The sequence below is a fragment of the Jaculus jaculus genome, chromosome 12 (genome assembly GCF_020740685.1).
Source record: "Jaculus jaculus isolate mJacJac1 chromosome 12, mJacJac1.mat.Y.cur, whole genome shotgun sequence".
Taxonomy (NCBI): Eukaryota; Metazoa; Chordata; class Mammalia; order Rodentia; family Dipodidae; genus Jaculus; species Jaculus jaculus.
Genome location: NC_059113.1, coordinates 25009548 through 25029692, shown reverse-complemented (window position 1 = coordinate 25029692; position 20145 = coordinate 25009548). Strand labels below are relative to the sequence as shown.

The window sequence follows — 20145 nt, the reverse complement described above, 5'->3', positions numbered from 1 at the left end:
GAAAGATTGCTCAATGGTTAAAGGGACTTGCTTTCAAAGTCTGATGGCCAAGGTTTGATTTCCCAGTACACCCACATAAAGCCAGATACACATAGTGGTGCATGTGTCTAGAATTCATTTGCAGTGGCTGGACGTCCTGGTGTGTCCATACTCAATCTCTCTCTCTGTCTGCCTCTTTCTCGTTCGCTCTTGCGCTCTCTCCCTTTCTCTCTCTCTCTCTCTCTCTCTGTCTTTCTCTCTCAAATAAATAAAAACTGTTGGGCTGGAAAGATGGCTCAGAAGTTAAGATGCTTGGCTGCGAAGCCTAAGGACCCAGGTTCGATTCCCCAGTACCCATGTAAAGCAGTTGCAAATGATGGTGCATGTATCTTAAGTTCGTGTGCGGTGGATAGAGGCCCTGGCACAAACATTCTCTCTTTATCTGCCTTTTTCTCTCTCTTTCAAATAACTGAATGAAAAATAAAATAAATGCAAATGAAATAAATAAGAATAAAAATGTTAAAAGTAATAATAATTGCACTGCATGGTATCTGCACTCAGCAATTTATTCCTGCTGATGTGTTCAAAGGACAGTGTGATAGAAATTCAATATCTGGCCGGGCGTGGTGGCACACGCCTTTAATCCCAGCACTCGGGAGGCAGAGGTAGGAGGATCTCCGTGAGTTCGAGGCCACCCTGAGACTACGTAGTGAATTCCAGGTCAGCTTGAGCCAGAGTGAGACCCTACCTCGAAAAACCAAAAAAAAAAAAAAAAAAGAAATTCAATATCTGTTATCGTTGGTTTTCTTGGCTTTGTGCCGTTAAACCTGGTATTTCTATTGATACAGTTTTATAATGTTATACTAGAGTGCGTGCTGATAAGCATGATTTTACAACTTTTTGAGAGTGCCAGCAGTTAAGAAGCAGACAGATCAGCTGTCTTACATTGGACCTAAAGTAAATTGCTTCTAGGAATTAGATGTCAGAGGTCTCAGAACTTTGTCGTTCAACCAGAGAGAGACTCAGGAAATTATGGTATATGTCCAATTAATTGCTCAACTGGATCAGTTTTTGCAAGGACTGAGCTTCAGCAGAACTAAGGGGACCATGATGGACAATGAAGGAAGCACATGGGAAATCTCTTAAATAAAAGTTCATTGGCTTTTCACATATTTACAGTTTGTAAAATCAGCATATATTTCTGGCTTGAAGTCTTGCTAGCATTTTCTGTGGAAAGAGAATAAAAGTCAAATTTAGCTCTTTAAAAAAAAATGTGGGCTGGAGAGATGGCTTAGCGGTTAAGCACTTGCCTGTGAAGCCTAAGGACCCTGGTTCGAGACTCAATTCCCCAGGACCCACATTAGCCAGATGCACAAGGGGGCGCACGTGTCTGGAGTTCGTTTGCAATGGCTGGAGGCCCTGGCGCGCCAATTCTTTCTCTCTCTCTCCTCTCTGCCTCTTTCTCTCTTTGTCTGTCACTGTCAAAATAAATAAATAAAAATAAACAAAAAAATTTTATAAAGTAATAATAAAGCTGGCCCTCACCTTTAATCCCAGCACTCCAGAGGCAGAGGTAGGAGGATCACCATGAGTTCAAGGCCATCCTGGGACTAATTCGTGAATTCCAGGTCAGCCCAACCTAGAGCAAGACCCTACCTCAAAAAAAACAAAAATGAAGAAATAAGATACAGGCTGGGGAGATGGATCAGCCATTAAAGGTACTTATTAAAGGCTTCTGGCCTGGGTTCAGTACTCATGTAAAGCAAGATACACAGAGTAGTGCATGCATCTGGAGTTTGTTTGCAGGGACAAGAGGCCGTTATGCACCCATTCTCTCCTCTCTTTCTCAAATATTTATGTATATATATATATATATATATTTTTTTTTTAAGTTTTTTGTTTATTTTTATTTATTTATTTGAGAGTGACAGACAGAGAAAGAGGCAGATAGAGACAGAGAGAATGGGCGTTCCAGGGCCTCCAGCCACTGCAAACGAACTCCAGATGTGTGCGCCCCTGGTGCATCTGGCTAACGTGGGTTCTGGGGAATCGAGCCTTGAACCGGGATCCTTAGGCTTCACAGGCAAGCGCTTATCTGCTAAGCCATCTCTCCAGCCCTATTCGTTTATTTTTTTTAAACTCAATTATCACTCTGCAGAGCCTGTCCTGTGTCTGTCCTGCATCTTTGTGAAGCCTCCCCTCGCACTGTCTTCTCATCCACCAAGCTCAGGTCAGGAGACACCAGCCTCTATTCATCCTGGCTTTCTGTGCTTAACTGTGTAGCTTAGCCATCGGTCTGCTTCCTGACCATTCTGTTTTCTCATTTGTCTTTGCATCCCAAACACCTGACAACAGTGGGAAGGTAAGAATCTTTATAAATAACTAAAAGGTCAAACAAAATAATAAAGAAATGAAAATCCCTTCTTGGGCTCAGCTTGCAAGGCGTGATTGCGCAGGTTCAGTTCCCCAGTACCCATGTAAAGCCAGATGCACTGTTTTAAAAAAAATCAAATAAAAGAAGCTGAATGTGGTGGCACACGCCTTTAATCTTGGAGGCTGGTTAGGACAATTGCTGAGTCTGAGGCCACCCGGAGGAGACTACATAGCAAATTCCAGGTCAGCCTGGACTAGAGCAAGACCTTGGGGGGAAAAAGGAAGAAGAAAATCCCTTATTTTTCAATAAACTCACTGATATTGTTTTTCTCCCCACCTCCTTTCTCTTCTGTTACCAAGGACCATGAATTCCAGCAGACTGGCATACATTCCTGTAATCGTGGAAAAGCACTTTAACAAAGACTCCTGACTGAACAAACACTCTTCTGCTTAATAAAAGAAACTCATCTATAGAAGATAAGCTTAGAACAAAGGAAAGAGTCTCTCTAATGGTGAAATTTCAGATCCTAAGGCACCCTCCTCCATTATTTGTCAGCTCAGAGAAGCACTCACTATCTTAAGTGAGAAATATTGAAGGCTAATGCAAAAACAGGGAAGAAGTTGGGAGAGCTCTCTCGAAAAGTTGTGTGTGAGTCACATTTTTAAAAACAAAAATCATATTTGGACAAGCGAAAGAATGTTTTTAATTTACTGGAGAAGCTGGCTTGGTTTAAATCCTATTGTGAATTCTCTCTTAAGACTGGAGTAAGGAATTCTTTTGTTAAGTAAATATTCAGGCCCTTCCATGCCAAAAGCTTTTGAAATTTTTTTCATTAATTATGCTGATGTTTTCTCTGTTTTAGATGTTAAATGCCTAGAGCTTAATTGTTAATGGGTAAATAAGAGAAGCCACTAGGTCGTTGCCAAAAGAGGCCCAGTAGCTGAGGCTGGAGAACAATGGCTCCTCTGCAAGAGGAGGATAGCAGACCCAGCAGCAGAGCCTCTGCCCTTGGTGGTCTCAGCTGCCCCTGGAAGGAACAACGAAGAGACCAAGTGGGAACTAAGGCCACTTGTTAGTAGAGGACCTAGACCTGGACAAAGGTGTCATGCAGAGGTCTGGCCCATTTCATGACTCCATAGTCTGTGAAAGAGAATGAGGTGGTGCATGTTGAACTATGTACCAGAGAGCCAGGGCCATGCGTCTGGGCCAAGGCTGACCACCCAAGACAGGTAGGTGCTCTATACTAGAATTCCGTGACTACCACTGGGGACTAAGTATGTCACCTTAGGTAACTTATGTGACCTCACTCCTCAAGATTCTTGGTAGCAGTGTGAAGATGAGTGCCTGCTTTATGAAAGGTTTTATGAAAAAAGAATCTATATTGCAGAAAGATGCTTAGGCACAGAGTTAAGTTAGGCATGTAACAGTTAAATAAACACGTTAAATTTCCATGCATCAAATTTATCTTGGGGGCTGGAGAGATGGTTTAGCGGTTAAGCACTTGTCTGTGAAGCCTAAGGACCCCGGTTCAAGGCTTGATTCCCCAGGACCCACGTTAGCCAGATGCACAAGGGGGCGCACATGTCTGGAGTTCCTTTGCAGCGGCTGGAGGCCCTGGCGCGCCCATTCTCTCTATCTGCCCCTTTCTCTGTCTGTCGCTCTCAAATAAATAAATAAATAAAAATAAACAAAAAAATTATCTGGGACAGAGGTGCAAATAAGAGGATATGGGCTTAGAACCCTTGCCTAGCATGGACAGTACCCTGTGTTTCGTCGTTAGCATTGCAAAAAGCAACAACAGAAAACCATCTTTGAGTTGTAGATCTTGGCCAGTTTTCCATACCTATTTAAATAAGAGTTGTAAGTTGCCATATGTGTTTAATTGGCCCGCCTTCTCAACCGCGCATACTTAAATAAGCAGTTTTTCTAATTGCTGCATCACAATGTCGGAGACTCACAGAACATTGGGATTTGTGAGGAAACTCCTGTGTGATTCTATGCAACTTCGTGTTGAATAAGCCCTGGCTTTCCATGTTCGCAGGTTAAGGATTTTCTCCACTTCAGAAACGGGGAACCCCAGGTCTTGGTAGAAGCAGAGCCAGGCCTACCAAATCTTCTAGGCAATGTCTAAGATGATCTTAGCTTTTTTAGGCAAAATAATCTTGAACTAGTTAAGGAATAGCTGATTGTATCTTTACTGAGGATATGGACTTGGAACTGCCAAGGCAAGGTGGTACCCTCTTACTTCTACTTAAGTGGATATGTAGGAAATAAAATTGTCTAAGCAAACAGGGGTGACAGGACCCCGATGTTTTCTCTTGGCTTAATGCAGGAATTGTTCCTGGGCCTATGGAGGGAAATCCAGGTCGTTATACTTTCTTACCTACTGGTCACAAACATCAGAAGGATCTGATCTTTCCTTATCTCTGCCGCATTAGGGAGGCCTTCCTTCCTAGAGAATCAAGACTCCTGGAAAGATTGCTCATATCCAGAAACCCTGACTACAGACACCTGACGTCAGGACTAAACTGGCTAAACCAGCTGCCCATCCGGCAGGCGGGGGAGGGGGGCTCATAAAAACTCCAACCTGGGGGCTGGAGAGGTTGCTCAGTGGTTAAGGTGCTTGCCAACAAACCCAAAGGACCCAGGTTTGATTACTCAGTACCCATGTAAAGCCAGATGCACAAAGTGGAACATGCATCTGGAATTCCTTTACAATGGCTGGGGGCCTTGAGGCACCCATTCTCTTGTTTTTTGTTTTTTGTTTTTTTTGAGGTAGAGTCTCACTCTAGCCCAGGCTGACCTGAAATTCACTATGTAGTCTCAGGGTGGCCTCAAACTCCTACCTCTACCTCTGCCTCCCGAGTGCTGGGATTAAAGGCGTGTGCCACCACGCTCTCTGTCTCCCTTCTCTATGTCTGCCTCTGTGTTCTAATTAATTTTTTTTAATCAACCTGATAGAGAAACTTCTCTTCTCAGATTGTGGTGACCACTGGGATGACCCAAAGGCAACATCGTGCTGAGAAGAAGGGACAGAAGAGTGTCCAGCACTGAAACATCTCTATCACACCCTCCACGGCTCAGGATCCATCGCAGAAGAGGTGGCGGGAAGAATGCAAGAGCCAAAGGAAGGGGAGGACTCCTTACAATGCAACTGTACAGACAGAAATTGGCCTTGATATCTATGGCCTTGCAGTGCCTAGCAATACCTTCACAAGACCCTCATAATAGAAGAAAAAGATGATGGCATCAAAATAAAAGAGAGACTAACAGAGGAGATATGATGGAGAGCGGCATTGTGAAGGGGAAAGTGGGAAGTGGGGGGAATTATCATGGTTTATATATATGGTATATATGTAAGTATAGAAGATTTCAATAAAAAAAATAAAATAAAATAAAAACCTGAATCCTGATGTGGGCTTCTCAAAAACCAGTTTTTGCTTCTGTGGACAAGAGCTCTGCTTTGCTTCCTCCTAAATTCAGGGCTTTCCAAACCCTGTCTTGCTTCCTTGGGCAGGAGCTATGTCTTCCTTCCTTCTCTTAAGCCCCCTTCTCTTAAAGCTCTCCCTCCTAAAGCTAAGTTATAACAAAATCTTTTTAAGCCTTATCTTCTAATCTGTGGATTTTATTCTTCAAATTCATGAGACATGGATCCAGGAATGTCCCCAAATTATCAGTGCATTGGAATATATTGGTACATTGGAAGAGGAACCCCAATGCTCCTGAATCAGATAGAGTGGTCGAAGGTAAGGTTTTCAAATAAGTGAAGGGGGGACAGATATGCTGCCAAAGTTTGCCAGATTCAAAATTTTAGAGTTGAAATGGACATTTTAATTCCAAGCTATAAGCAGCTACCTGCTAGCTAAGCATGGCCATATTTCTAGACACAGAGGTTCCTGCGTCGTCAGCATCGTGGGACAGGCACTGTGAGGGAAGGGTGACCACATGGAACACTCCCTGGCTGGCATATATGTGTGCACGGCCCACTCCTGTTGGCTCAAGAGAGTGCTCAGCCCAGCGCCATGGGTCCAGAGCAGGGTCCTCAGCAGACTGTTGCCTGAAACCCTACTGTTACAGTCAAGTGGGACCCAGACCAGCTACCCAGCCAGAAGTCACCCCTGCCCAGGACAGAAATCCTCATCTTCTCTCAAACATGAGCTACCTATGCCCTTAGGCAGCTCCTCCTCACTGTTTTCTAAAAATCACTTTTGTTTCTACATCACTTTTAACTTGTCAAGGCCTGGCCATATCTCAGATCTCTTCTGAACCTCAAAAACACATCTTCAGAATAGATGGGAAGGGTTCTGTGGACATTTGATGACCCAAGAGGCAGAGAGAGACTCCAGTGAGTATTTGCTTACTAGGGCCATGGAGCTGTTAAGCTGAGAAGGCTCAGCGGCACCGCGCTTGCTTCGTATGCTCTGGGCCTTGCCTTCCATGCCCAGTGTTACAAAAATACAGTAAGAATAATTAACAATAACATATATAGAGAGAAAACTTAAAAGCAAAAACAAACAGTCCTAACCCCACCTGACCTGTGTCCTTCACACTGTGGTCTGCTATTGGCTCTCATTTGTGAGGAATACTCCAAGGGAAAGAGGAAAAGCAAGTTCTCTAAGCTATAGCCGGAGGTCAGATGCAAGCAGGTAGTGACCACAGTTTAAGCATGCTATTACGCATGCTCTTACACATGCTGTTCCTTCTCCAGCCTGATGCCTACTCTGGGGTAGATCCCTACAGGATCTGAGGCCCATCATGCAGGGACATGTGGCACCTTCCTTTCTCTGGTCTTCAGAAAAAACTAGTTCCAGGCTGTGAAGATGGTCCAGCTGTTAAAGACACTTGGTTTGCATAGTCTGTAGACTTCCAGTCCCCCAAATGGAAAGCCCAAAGTGGCATCCAGAGCCCCCTTGCTGTGAGAAGAGACCCTGGCATGTCCAGTTTCTCTCTCTCTCTTTCTTTGTTTCTCTTCCCCCACCCCCATAAATAAATAAAAACATTGAAAAAGAGAACAAGGAGCCAGGCATGGTAGTGCATACTCTTTAATCCCAGCACTCAGGAGGCAGAGGTAGGAGGATCGCCTGAGTTCGAGGTCACCCTGAGACTACATAGTGAATTACAGGTCAGCCTGAGCTAGAGTGAGACCTTACCTTGAAAAAAAAGAAAAAAAAAAAACAAGCTAGTCCCATTCAATACCAAGGTATTTTCTAGGAACACCAGCACTTGCATCTGCTGGACTGCTCAGGAGGTGGGGGTGGGGGGTGGCCCCCAGAGACCTAATCCCCATCCTCCAGCAGGGTCACCTTATCTATGACCCAACCTGTGTCCCCTTCTGCCAGGGCGGTATGAAGGCAGGCAAGCAGGTGGGGAAGAGCAGGACCCCCTCCCTCACACAAGGCTGAGGAGCTTCTCAGAAACAAAGCAGCTCGGGTTGTCCAGGGGCTGAGGATCGCTTGCTCAAGTCCAAAAGCAGCCAGGAAGGGAAATGAGGGAAGAAAAGGGTTGAAGAGTGAACACAAAGAACAGGCAGTTCCAAAGAGCCAAGAATGCAAATCATTTGCAGATGCCGGTGAGCTGCGGCACAGAGTCCTCGACCCCCCCCACCGCCCCCTCCCCACCCCGGCCCCGTGGGAGTGCCTGCCATCGCTGTGGGCACAGGCAGCCGGCCTGTGAGTGCCAGCCGCTGTGAGCGTCCTGCTGAGTCACCCTGGGTGTGCATGGATCGGGTCAGCAGCGAGTCACTGCGCGTGTGTCAGAGTCCACTGGGGTCCGCATGCATTCCAGTGCTGAGCAGGTCAGCTGTGTTTAAAGGACTGCGCGCTCCACGCACGCTACATGACACGCAGCACATTTCTGATCACATCCAAAAAGAGCCATCTGTCCCCTCTTCCTGCTGAACTCCAGACCCCCACCTCCACCCCTTATGGAGCAGCAGTGCTGAATTTTTCAGGTTTCTGGGGGTTGTTTTCAGTCTGAGAGGGCCAGAGGACTGCGGTCTCAGAATCCCACTCCCAAGCCCTCCGCTTTTTCAGGGGGATCACAGCAGACAGCTGGAGCTCCGGAGGCCCAGCGTGAGGGGCCAGCTCCCAGCAGACAGGTAGGCGCAGCGGGAAGGTGTCCTGACAGCCTGCACACAGTAGGTCCTTTCTCGTTTCCGGGCAGGAATGTGGCGACTGTACTCCTTTTCAACAAAATGAAAGGGCGGGCGTGGTGGCACACGCCTTTAATCCCAGCAGAGATAGGAGGATCGCCTTGAGTTCAAGGCCACCCTGAGATTACATAGTGAATTCCAGATCAGCCTGGGCTACAGTGAGATCCTACCTGGAAAAACAAAAACAAACAAACAAAAAAAAAAAACCCTAAAACAAAATGAACTTGGCTCTCCCCTCACACTGAGGGCCTGTTCTAGAAGCTGGAGTGGATGAGTAACTTGGAAGACAAAGCTGAAAAGCTGAGGTGTTTCTAGCCAAACAGTCATAGACCAAGACTCATTCGACCTCTTTCTACAGGCCAGCTCTGCCCCCACCCAACTTCCCTCAGCCAGACCTGCATGATTCAGAAGTGGCTTCTGCGATATCTCAGGAGCCTCCCTGATGTGTCCCTCTGTCCCCTTCCTGGTGGCCACTGCATGGATGGGTTTCACCCAGGACACTGCCATCACGGTGGACACAGGCAGTGTGTGAGTGTCCTGTAGCTCCTGAGGCCCGGTCATTGTGTGTGTGAGAGAGAGAGAGAAAGAGAGAGATTGCTGGGGTACACAGAAATGTGATATATACAGTGTGAGTGAAGTACGGAGTCCTTTAAAAGTAGGGGATTGACTTTAGCAGTTCTTTAAAAAAAAAAAAAAATCATTGTGGAGGCCAGGCGTGGTGGCGCACGCCTTTAATCCCAGCACTTTGGAGGCAGAGGTAGGAGGATCACCGTGAGTTTGAGGCCACCCTGAGTCTACATAGTGAATTCCAGGTCAGCCTGGGCTAGAGTGAGACCCTACCTTGAAAAACAAAAACATAAAATAAAATAAATTATGTGTGTGGCAGGGTCCTTTTGCCACTGCAGATGGAATGCCAGATGCACCACTTTTTTTTCTTTTGTTTTTATTTTTCAAGGTAAGGTCTCACTATTGCTCAAGCTGACCTGGAATTCACTATGGAGTCTCAGGGTGGCCTGGAACTCACAGAGATCCCCCTACCTCTGCCTCCCAAGGACTGGGATTAAAGGTGTGCTTTAGCTGCACCACTTTTTGGTGTCTGGTTTACATGGGATGGGTGACTGGGGAAGTGAATCACTGGTCAGTTGGCTTTGCAGACAAGTACCTTTAACTGCTAAGCCACCTCCCCAGCCCAACTTTAGCAGTTCTGAGAAAGGGCTGAACTGGCAAAGGGTCAGAACCTACTAACTATTGATGAGGTTTGCAGATGGTTGGTCAGTGCCCATTGTCTATTCCATTGGTTCTTTTCAGATGCCTCAGAGTTGACCCAAACTTCAGAGAGATCTCCATCACTGGACTGATTGTTGTTATTTCATATTAATTAAGCAGTTACACGCACACAGCACACTGCCCTGCATCCTGGAGAGCAGAGATTATTATCTCATTTGGTCAGACTCGATGACCTTTCGAATAGTTCCTTGTCACTGATGGTGGAAAGCTGTGGAGCTCCTCAGGGCATGGAGGAGGAGGGAGGAGAAAGGACCCGAGCAATCACTGCCCCAGGTCAGGGCTGGAGCCAGGCTCATCTTCCATCTAGTTCTACACATACCAGGGCTGTATTAAGAATATGCCCTTAGGGCTGGAGAAATGGCTTAGTGGTTAAGCGCTTGCCTGTGAAGCCTAGGGAACCCGGTTCAAAGCTCTATTCCCCAGTACCCATTTAAGCCAGATGCACAGGGTGGTACACATGTGTCTGGAGTTCATTTGCAGTGGCTGGAGGGCCTCATGCGCCCATTCTCTCTCTTTCTCTGTCTATCACTCTCAAATAAATAAATTTAAAAAAAAACATGCTCTAAACTGGGCGTGGTGGCGCACATCTTTAATCCCAGCACCCAGGAGGCCGAGGTAGGAAGATTGCTATGAGTTCAAGGCCACCCTGAGTGAATTCCAGATCAGCCTGGGCTAGAGCGAGAACCTACCCCGAAAAACCAAAAAAAAAAAAGGAGTAAAGTTCTTATATATCACATGTGGAGCAAGAGAGAAGGGGGATTAAACCTAGAGCATAAAACAAGGAGGCAGGGTGGAGCTCTTACCCAGAGACAAGAGGGTATCAGAAGCCCACCTGGAGACTCAGATCTGGGTTTTTTGTGGGGAGTGGCTACGTGAGGAAGACAAGGTCAGCAGGTTACTATGGACAAAGACCAGATTTTACAGCTTTGCCAGTAATCTCAGGTAAGGATCAGTTTCTGTCCTCTAGGAAGGGAGCAAGCTTAATCTAGAGATCTTTCCTGGAGGGCACAACATGCAGGCTTCTGCAAGCTCAGTGGCATGTCCTGCTTTTCGTCAAGGAATAAAAATACCATTTACTTTTCGGGTTCTGTTACCCTGACTGCCTCGCCAATTTCTGTCTCCTGTCAGCATGCCCATTTTCCATCCCCTCCATTTCTCCTCACATTTATATTTATATAAATAATTTTGTTTTCAAGGTAGGGTCTTGCTGTAGCCCAGGCTGACCTGGAATTCACTGTATAGTCTTAGGGTGGCCTCAAACTCTAGGTAATCTTCCTACCTCTGCCTCCTGAGTGCTGGGATTAAAGGCTTACACCACCACATCTGCCTAAGGTTTTTAAATTATCTTTTATTTTATTTATTTCAGAAAGAGAGAGAGAATGGGTTCACAAGGGCCTTCAGCCACTGCAAATGAACTCCAGACACATGTGCCATCTTTGGCATCTGGCTTACTTGGGTCCTCAGGAATCCAACCTGGGTCTTTTGGCTTTGCAGGCAAGTGCCTTAACCACTAAGCCATCTCTCCAGCCCATATATATGACTTTTTTTTTTTAATTAAAAGGAAGTTGAGTGTGGTGGTGCACACCTTCAATCCCAGCACTTAGGAGGCAGAGATACAAAAATCACCATGAGTTCTGAGTTCAAGGCCAGCCTGAGACTACAGAATGAGGTCCAGGGCAGGCTGCACTAGAGACCCTATCTCAAAAAAAAAAAAAGATTCCTGGGGAAGTGCTCACTGGACCACCAGGAAAATGTACCCGCTGGGAACAGAAGGCAGCAAGAACCAAGGAGATTAACCACCCCTCGCACATCAGCCAGGGCCCTGGTGAAAGGACAGAGGGACTGGCAAGATGACAAGAGGATCACTTCTACGGTTATCCTGACCACCTGCACCAGGGTGAGGGAAACAGACACTGAGGACACTCGAAACCATCAAAGCAGAAATCTAGAAATCTAGCCGCTGAGAGTTCAATACTAAAGTAGACTTACACCATAACCCACGCAAGGGATTTTGCAGAAGAGGAGGCAGAAGGATTGCAAGAGCCTCCAAGTGGGAGGGAGTATCCAGAGGCACTGCCCCCTCCAGCAATGACTGACGGCTGCTCTCACAACTCACAGCCCACAGCCCCGTGGTGGACACCAGCAATCCCATAAGGAGGGCCCTCAGTGGAGTGGGGGCAGGGAGGAGGGGAATGATAGTACCAACACATGATGTGTCCATACAAAGTTTCTACTTAATTAAAAAAAAAAATTAAAAGGAGTAACCTGTGTGTGTACACAAACACATATATGCATATAAATGTATGCGTATATTTCAAAACGTGGAAAAATGTCTATATGAGAAAATACATATATAGAAAACATGTGGAAGGATATATGTGAAACTAATTACATTGCTTATTTTCGTGGGTTACATTGATAAAAAAATTTTTGCATATCCTACATTGACAAGAATGAGCTTTTAGAATTTTAATAAGGAAGGAAGGAAGGAACTTTCTTTTCATTGAATTAACCAGTTACATGAAATTTCTGGGACAACTAGCTAATATGGAGGAAACACAGGATAGAATGAATGAGTCTTGGTTGACATTGGCTGAGTTCTGATCCCACTAAGCCAGAAACTGTCTACTTTTGGACATTTTTAGTTCTGAGAGGCAAACAAGTCAATGTTTTGTTTTGTTTTGTTTTATTTTTGCTGGCTGATATTAGGTCTCAGTCACTTAGAATGAAAGATCTTGACTAAAACCACTTCCTTTCAATCTTAGTTTCTACTTTTCAGAGCTTCAGAGCCTCAAGGTTGTTCACTCAAGCCAGACCACGCTAGCCAGTCTCCTAGCTAAGTGTGCAAAGGGACCCTGACATCACTACTGCCCTGACTGCTGACAGCCCTGGCTGCCGCCTTCCAGATTCCCTAGGCCGATGCTTCCCTCAGTCCAGAATGTCTAGCTAGTCTGCCAGCTCTTGCCTGATTTCCTTGCTTTATTTCCAGTCCCTGTGTGTGTGTGTGTGTGTGCGTGTGTACATGCACACTCCCTTTTCTAACTGGCAGGGTTAAGAATCAGGTGGGATTAGTGCTCAGCCCAGTGCTTATGTAAATCAGGATTTGTCCTTTGGGCTGACAGCCTTGTTTGGTTCTGAGATGCTGTGTCAGAGGCCGCATGTGCCACGTCCCCTCTGTGATGGCTGCCAGCTCTCCAAATGTAGAAAGCGATCTGGCTTTTCACATGCGGGCAAGTGATAATGTTGAGCGCTGAGATTACAGACATGCACCACCCATAAAATGTGGTGTTGGGGAATCAAACCCAAGGTTTAATGCATGCTAAGCAAGTACTCAAAAGCAGCCGATGGGGGCTGGAGAGATGGTTTAGCAGTTAAGGAGCATCCCTGTGAAGCCTAAGGATCCAGGTTCGATTCTCCAGGTCCCACGTAAGCCGGATGCACAAGAAAAGCAGCTGATGAGAGGGAAGTTTCTACTTTGGCTTACAGTCTGGTGGGTAGGGGGGGAGCTTTATGATGGTAGGGGGAAGCAAGGCATGAGCAGAGGCTGGACATGACCTCTGTCACAGCAGATGGAAAACAGTAGCAGGAGAGTGAGCCAAAGTAACACTGGCAAGCTAGGGGCTAATAAGCCTCAAGGCCCACCCCCAGTGACACACTTTTTCCAGCAAGACTCTACCTCCCAAGTTGCCACCGGCTAGGACCAAGCATCCAAAACACATAAGTCTATGGGGGACATCTGATTCAGACCACATGTCTACCAATTGAGCTATATATCCAACCCAAGAGAGCACTTTTCCCTACAGTTTCAGCTGAAGAGCTTGCAGTGAGTCCCGTGGGTCCATGGTAGTCAGGTGACCTGTTTGGTAAGGCTAGGCCAGTCCTTTCCAGATCACCTGATATGTTAGTCAGCTTTTGTCCCTATAACTAAATACCTGAGCTAATGACTTAGTAAGGAGAAAACATTGGTTTTGGCTCAGTTTTGGAGGTTCCACTGGTAGGTGGGCCAGGAGGTAATGGCTGGAAACATGCGGCATAGCAAAAGGCTTATATCTGAGTACAAAAGGAATTAGATGAGCTAGGGTCCTAAAATCCTCTTCAGGGGCACACCTCACATGACCTAAGGGCTTCCCAATGGTGCCTGTCCCTCAGAAGTTCTGCCATCTCACAATAGCTTCACCTGGAGAGTAGGCCTTAGACACAGGGACCTTGAGAATATCTAACATCCAAGCTGTAGCCCATGAACTAGAAACGGGAATGGACATTTCTTCTGAAAGTGGAAGGAAAGTATCAAAGGGAGAAGGGAAGGACGTGGGGCAAGCAGACGACAGGCATCCATCACAAGGCCACAGAGAAACCCACCAGGCCTAAACTGTTGGATGCTAGTAGCTGTTGATTGGTATCTTTTATTTTTTTAAATGCATCATCAAGAATTTTATTTTAAGCTGGGAAATGGAACCAGCCTAGATGTCCCTCAACTGATGAGTGGATAATGAAGATGTGGCACATTTATACAATGGAGTTCTACTCAGCGGTAAAGAAAAATGAAGTTATGAAATTTGCAGAAAAATGGATGGACCTGGAAAGGATTATACTAAGTAAGGTAACCCAGGCCCAGAAAGCCAAGCGCCACATGTTCTCTCTCATATGTGGATCCTAGCTACAGATGGCTGGGCTTCTGAGTGAGAATGAAAATACTTAGTAGCAGAGGCCAGTAAGTTAAAAAGGAGATATAAAGAGAAGAGAAAGGAAGGGAGGAGGGTACTTAATAGGTTGATATTGTATATATGTAAGCACAATGATTGAGATGGAGAGGTAATATGATGGAGAATGGAATTTCAAGGGAGAAAGTGTGTGTGGGGGAGGGAGAGAATTAACATGGGATTTTTTTTATAATCATGGAAAATGCTAATAAATTTTTTTTTTTTAAAGAATTTTACTTTACTCATTATCTAACAAGGGACGATGTTAGCACCAGTGCAAAAAAGAAGTGATAACAACACCAAAATCAAAACAAACACATATGGCTGGAGATGTAGCTCAGCTGTAGAGCACTTGTCTAGCACGTGTAAGACCCTGGGCTTGATCCCCAGTGGTTGGTGGTTATCTGTAATTGTTACCTTTTCACAACAATAAGGCACTTGGAAACTGCTCAACACGATGACAGATGTTCTGAAGAACATGAGGACCATCTTCTGCCATTGCCAAAGTTAAAGGTCCAGGGGAGATGCCCAGGGAGTTTCTGAGAACTCTTGTCAGTGAACACTTGGAGTCATCAAGATGTGAGGAGTGCACATTACTTTGGCAATGGCAAGAGACTCCTGATGGCAAGGCAGCTAGGAGTGTCTTGGGAAGAACTTGACCTAGAAAGTCACTTAAGCCCTGCCTCAAAGTAGCTGTATGACCTTGAAAAAAAAAATGCCCAAGGTGTCTGGGATGAGTATAGTCATTATGCAACATAAAGTTCTCAGGCCAGGGCTGGAGAGATGGCTTAGCGGTGAAGCGCTTGCCTGTGAAGCCTAAGGACCCCGGTTCGAGGCTCGACTCCCCAGGACCCACGTTAGCCAGATGCACAAGGGGGCGTATGCATCTGGAGTTTGTTTGCAGTGGCTGGAGGCCCTGGCGCGCCCATTCTTTCTCTCTATCTGCCTCTTTCTCTGTCTTGCTGTCAAACAAATCAATAAAATTAAAAAAAAAAAAAAAGTTCTCAGCTAATGTTATCTCCAGCTTTAAATTCTAATTCCAGGTCAAGGTCACTAATCAGAATAATTTTATGAGTAAATAAACTTTCACTCATATGTGAATGTACAAATAATTAAGCAAATCAACCAGAAAACAGTAAGCTAAAAAGTCATACCAATCCTAACCAACCAAATCTGTGATATTTTAAGCAACAAACTAAATGGTAATAGTAATGGAATGTAAGCCAGGAATAAAATGCAAACTCATGAATTCACACTATAATATCGAGCCATTTACACATCTATCCACACACATATACATAAAAAGCTAAGGGGGAAGCTCTTCCTTTTAGTAAATGCCAAGTAGTTTTTAAAAAATGAACAATGAAGTTGGAAAATTAATCAATATTAAAACAAACATGACTAAATTCCAGTGTTCTAAGCGCAATGGGGTGAACAGCTCACCATAACCTGTTATATATTTTATGAATAACTAGAAGAGAGGGGCTCAAAGGCTCACCACACAAAGCACTGAACAGGAGATGGACACATTCGTTATCCTGGTTTGATCAGTACATATCTGATCTGTGGCTTGACCTATCTTATGGAACCCCATAAATAAGTATAATTATTCCATGCTAATCAAGAGTTAAAATAAGCCAGGAATGGTGGCAGACACCTTTAATCCCAGCATTTGGGAGGCTGAGGTGGAGACTTTGAGGCCAGCCTGGACTACAGAGAGTATTCCATGTCACCTGGGGCTAGAATGAGGCTCTGCTTCAAGAAAAAATTAAAAAAAAAAAAATGTTTAAGGAGACAGAAATGTTAACTAACAATTTAATTACTACATGCTATTATTATATATTTAGTAAATTATCACATTGTACTCCATAAATGTGTAAAATTCAAATAATAGTTTTTTTACTTATTTAGTTTTTGTTTTTACTATTTTATTATATATTATTTTTAAGATTTTATTTTTGTTGGTTTGAGAGAGAGAGAGAGAGAAATAGGCAGGTAGAGAGAGAACAGGTGCACCAGAGCTTCCAGCCACTGCAAATGAACTCCAGATGCGTGCGACCCCTTGTGCATCTGGATTACGTGGATCCTGGAGAATGAAACCTGGGTCCTTTGACTTTGCAGGCAAGCACCTTAACCATTAAGCCATCTCTCTAGCCCCTAATATTTTATTTTATTTATTTATTTTAATATCTTATTTTTAATAATTTATTTGAGAGAAAGAGAAATAGGCAGCGGGGAGAGAATGGGCATGCAAGGGCCTCCAGCAGCTGTAAATGAACTCCAGAAAAGCCAAAGAAAGCTTGCAATAATTGGCCTGTACTATGTTAAAGTTACAAGGTTGAATTTGAGCTACTTTATGAAACAAATTAAACAAAAAGTCAAGGTCACTTGAAACATAAAGCAAAGCTAAGAATGATTCAGTTTAAAAGAGAATAAAGAGGGCTGGGAGGGAACTTCTGTGAAGTTATGTTTGCTGAGGATGCTCAAGGCCCTAGGTTGGATCTCCAGCACTGCAGAAATAAAACAACGAGAGAGTGCTGGGCGTGGTGGCGCACACCTTTAATCCTAGCACTCGGGAGGCAGAGGGAGGAGGATCGCTGTGAGTGTGAGGCCAGCCTGGGACTACATAGTAATTCCAGGTCAGCCTGGGCTAGAGAGAGACCCTACCTTGAAAAACTAAGATAAATAAATAAATTTTAAATATTTAAAAAGAACACCTTCCAAGGTTCAGGGTCTAATGCAGAAGAAGTGGAGGAAAGAGTGTAAAAGCCAAAGGAAGGGTAGGACTCCTTACAACGTGCTCCCTCCAGACATAAAATGGCCTGTATATCCATGACCTCACAGTGCCTGACACTACCTACACAAGACCATCATAAGAGGAGGAAAAGATGACATCAAAATAAAAGAGAGACTGAGAGGAGGAGGGGATATGATGGAGAATGGAGTTTCAAAGGGGAAAGTGGGGGTAGGGAGGGTATTACCATGGGATATTTTTTATAATCATGGAAAATGTTAAGAAAAATTGAGAAAAAAATATCTAAAAAGAAAGAAAGAAAGAAAAGACGGCCGGAGAAATGGCTTAGCGGTTAAAGCATTTGCCTGCAAAGCCTAAGGACCCAGGTTCAACTCGCTGAAATCCATGTAAGCCAGATATACAAGGCGGCACATGCATCTGGAATTTAATTGCAGTGCTTAGAGATCTTGATATTTCAATTCACTCTCATTCCCTTATTTAAGAAAAAAAAAAATGAAAAAGGAAGGAAATTAAGGGAGAGAAGAGCTGGGAAAGAGGAAGAGAGAGAGAAAATAAGGAACCTCTTCCCATTCGAGGGGCACCATGAGCAGTTTAGGTTGAGCACTGTATGAGGAATTGGTGTGGAGACGGTTCTTCACATCCTAGACCTGAGGGAGGGAGTGTATATCTGGAAGTCCCGGCCCAAAAGCTGAGGCTGCAGTGTCCTCTCCTACCTGACCCCCCACTTGCACACCAGAACCCATGCACACATGCTGAAGATCATGCATATACATTACTAATACACTCTCCTATGCACAACTATACCTGTCTCCGACACACCCCTGGGACTCCGTAAGGTTAAATCTCTTACTTGTTCCTTCCAGTTTTAGAGACCAATTTCCTACTCTTCCCCACTCTAAACCTGGTATATAGGGCTGCCAAGTCTGCGGGGACAAGCAGGGAGTTGGACAGAGTGAATGCGTGAACACAGACATACCCTCAGCAAGGACTAGTGTGCTGGGCACAGTCAAGGACAGGACTGCCATGTTGTTCAAGGTACTTGAAGGAGCATCATTTCCCAATTTACTCAAGGATGTCATCTAGGCAACAGAAACCCCACCAGTAAATGGCAGAGAATTCATCCCCACTGTTTGACTTTGTAGATAAAAATATGTTCATGAATGTTCCCACCCCACTGGAAAACTCATAAATATGAGACACTATTGTAAGCAGGTCTGCAATTCTCCAGCCAGTAGACAACTCAAAATCAAGTCTGTCTTGGGAGCCGGGCATGGTGGTGCACGCCTTTAATTCCAGCACTTGGGAGGCAGAGGTAGGAGGATCGTCATGAGTTCAAGGCCACCCTGAGATGACATAGTGAATTCCAGGTCATCCTGGGCTAGAGTGAGACCCTACCTTGAAAAGAAAACGTCAGAGAAAAAGAGAGAGTAAGTGAGCCTCGAACCAGGGTCCTAAGGCTTCACAGGCAAGCGCTTAACCACTAAGCCATCTCTCCAGCCTATTTTATCTTATTTTTATTTTTGAGATTAGGGTCTTGCTCTAGCCCAGGCTGACCTGGAATTCACTATGTAGTCTCAGGCTGGCCTCGAACTCACACCAATCCTCCTACCTCGTCCTCCCAAATGCTAGGATTAAAGGTGTGTGCCATCATGCCCAGCCTCTAGAGCTTTTTAAAACTATACACGCTATCATTTTCCTATATGTAGACAAGAGCCGCCAGAGACCAAAAGTCACAATCACACCCCCGCCCCCAGGCATCTATTTTGAACCTGGGAATTCATGTCTGGGATCCAGATTTGGGGTGGAGGGATTGTTGGGCTCCTTTCTGCACCTGCCTAGCCCCAGTACCATCTGTTCAGCAGGCACTGTTTCCCAAAGGTCGGGGTCAGCCCTCCCCTTGGAGCTCTGTGTGGGCAGGAGAACCACTCCGATGGTCCCACAGATCAGCGATAAAGCCCTCGGTGTTTACAGTATCTGCTTTCGCTCCCGCGGGGCAAGACTGTATCTCTCTGTGGCTGTGTGGCTTTGTGAACAACTGGCCTTGTTGGCACCTTGAGGCCAAGGAGCCCAGCTGCTACCTCAGCCCAGCCGAGGAGGGAGGGAGGCAGGCCCTGGACGGGAGGCCTGTCCCAAGAACAAAGCCATCAGCTCTCTGCAGAGCAGCAGCCTCGCTCTCACACCTGCCAGGTGGGGCCTGGGTTAACTTCTTTGTCCAGCGAATTCAGTGCCAGGCCCAAGAGAGCACCATTTGGGGTTTGTGGCTTTTTAACAGCACAGACTCGTAACACATCTACAAGCAGGACACCTAGGTTCATACTCTCCCACCTGAGCACATTTGCCTGCCTGAGCCTCAGTTTCCTCAGTGGTTAGCAGTGGGAGTCCCGGGATGTGACTCAGAGGTATAGTGCTTGCTTACCATACTCAAGGCCCTAGGATCTATCCTAGGCACTACATACATGCATACACTCATACATACATACGTGATAATCCCCCATGGTGATAAGGAGTAGAGGAAGCAGAATTGGGGCTAGAGAGATGGCTAAGCAGTTAAGGCACTTGCCTGCAAAGTCCAAGGGCCCATGTTTGACTCTCCTGATCCCACATAAGCCAGACGCACAAAGGTGAGGCAACACAAAGTCGCATATGCCCACTAGATGGCGTAAGTGCCTGGAGTTTGATTTCAGTGGCTGAGGCCCTGGTATGCCAATTCTTTCTCCCTCTCTCTCTCTCTCTCTCTCTCTCTCTGTCTCTCTCACTTGCTCTAAAATTTAAAAAAAAAAAAATTCACATAAAAAAGAAGCAGAATTGGGAGGAGGCTCAGGACTTAGATGCTAAGTCCTGGTTTTACAACTCTGGACTAGTGGCTTAACTTCTCTGATCTGTTCCTTCCCACTCTGAC

The 20145-nt window shown here is 45.3% G+C and overlaps 2 non-coding genes across 2 annotated transcripts; both read left to right on the top strand.

The window, feature by feature from the left end:
• The first annotated feature begins 515 nt into the window (after nt 1-515).
• On the top strand, nt 516-591 carry LOC123453915. The gene has a single exon (XR_006633085.1). It is a non-coding gene; the product is annotated as a small nucleolar RNA SNORA8 (small nucleolar RNA).
• A 160-nt stretch (nt 592-751) lies between these two features.
• Nucleotides 752-829, top strand: LOC123453914. Its single transcript, XR_006633084.1, has one exon. It is a non-coding gene; the product is annotated as a small nucleolar RNA SNORA8 (small nucleolar RNA).
• Nucleotides 830-20145: the final 19316 nt, after the last annotated feature.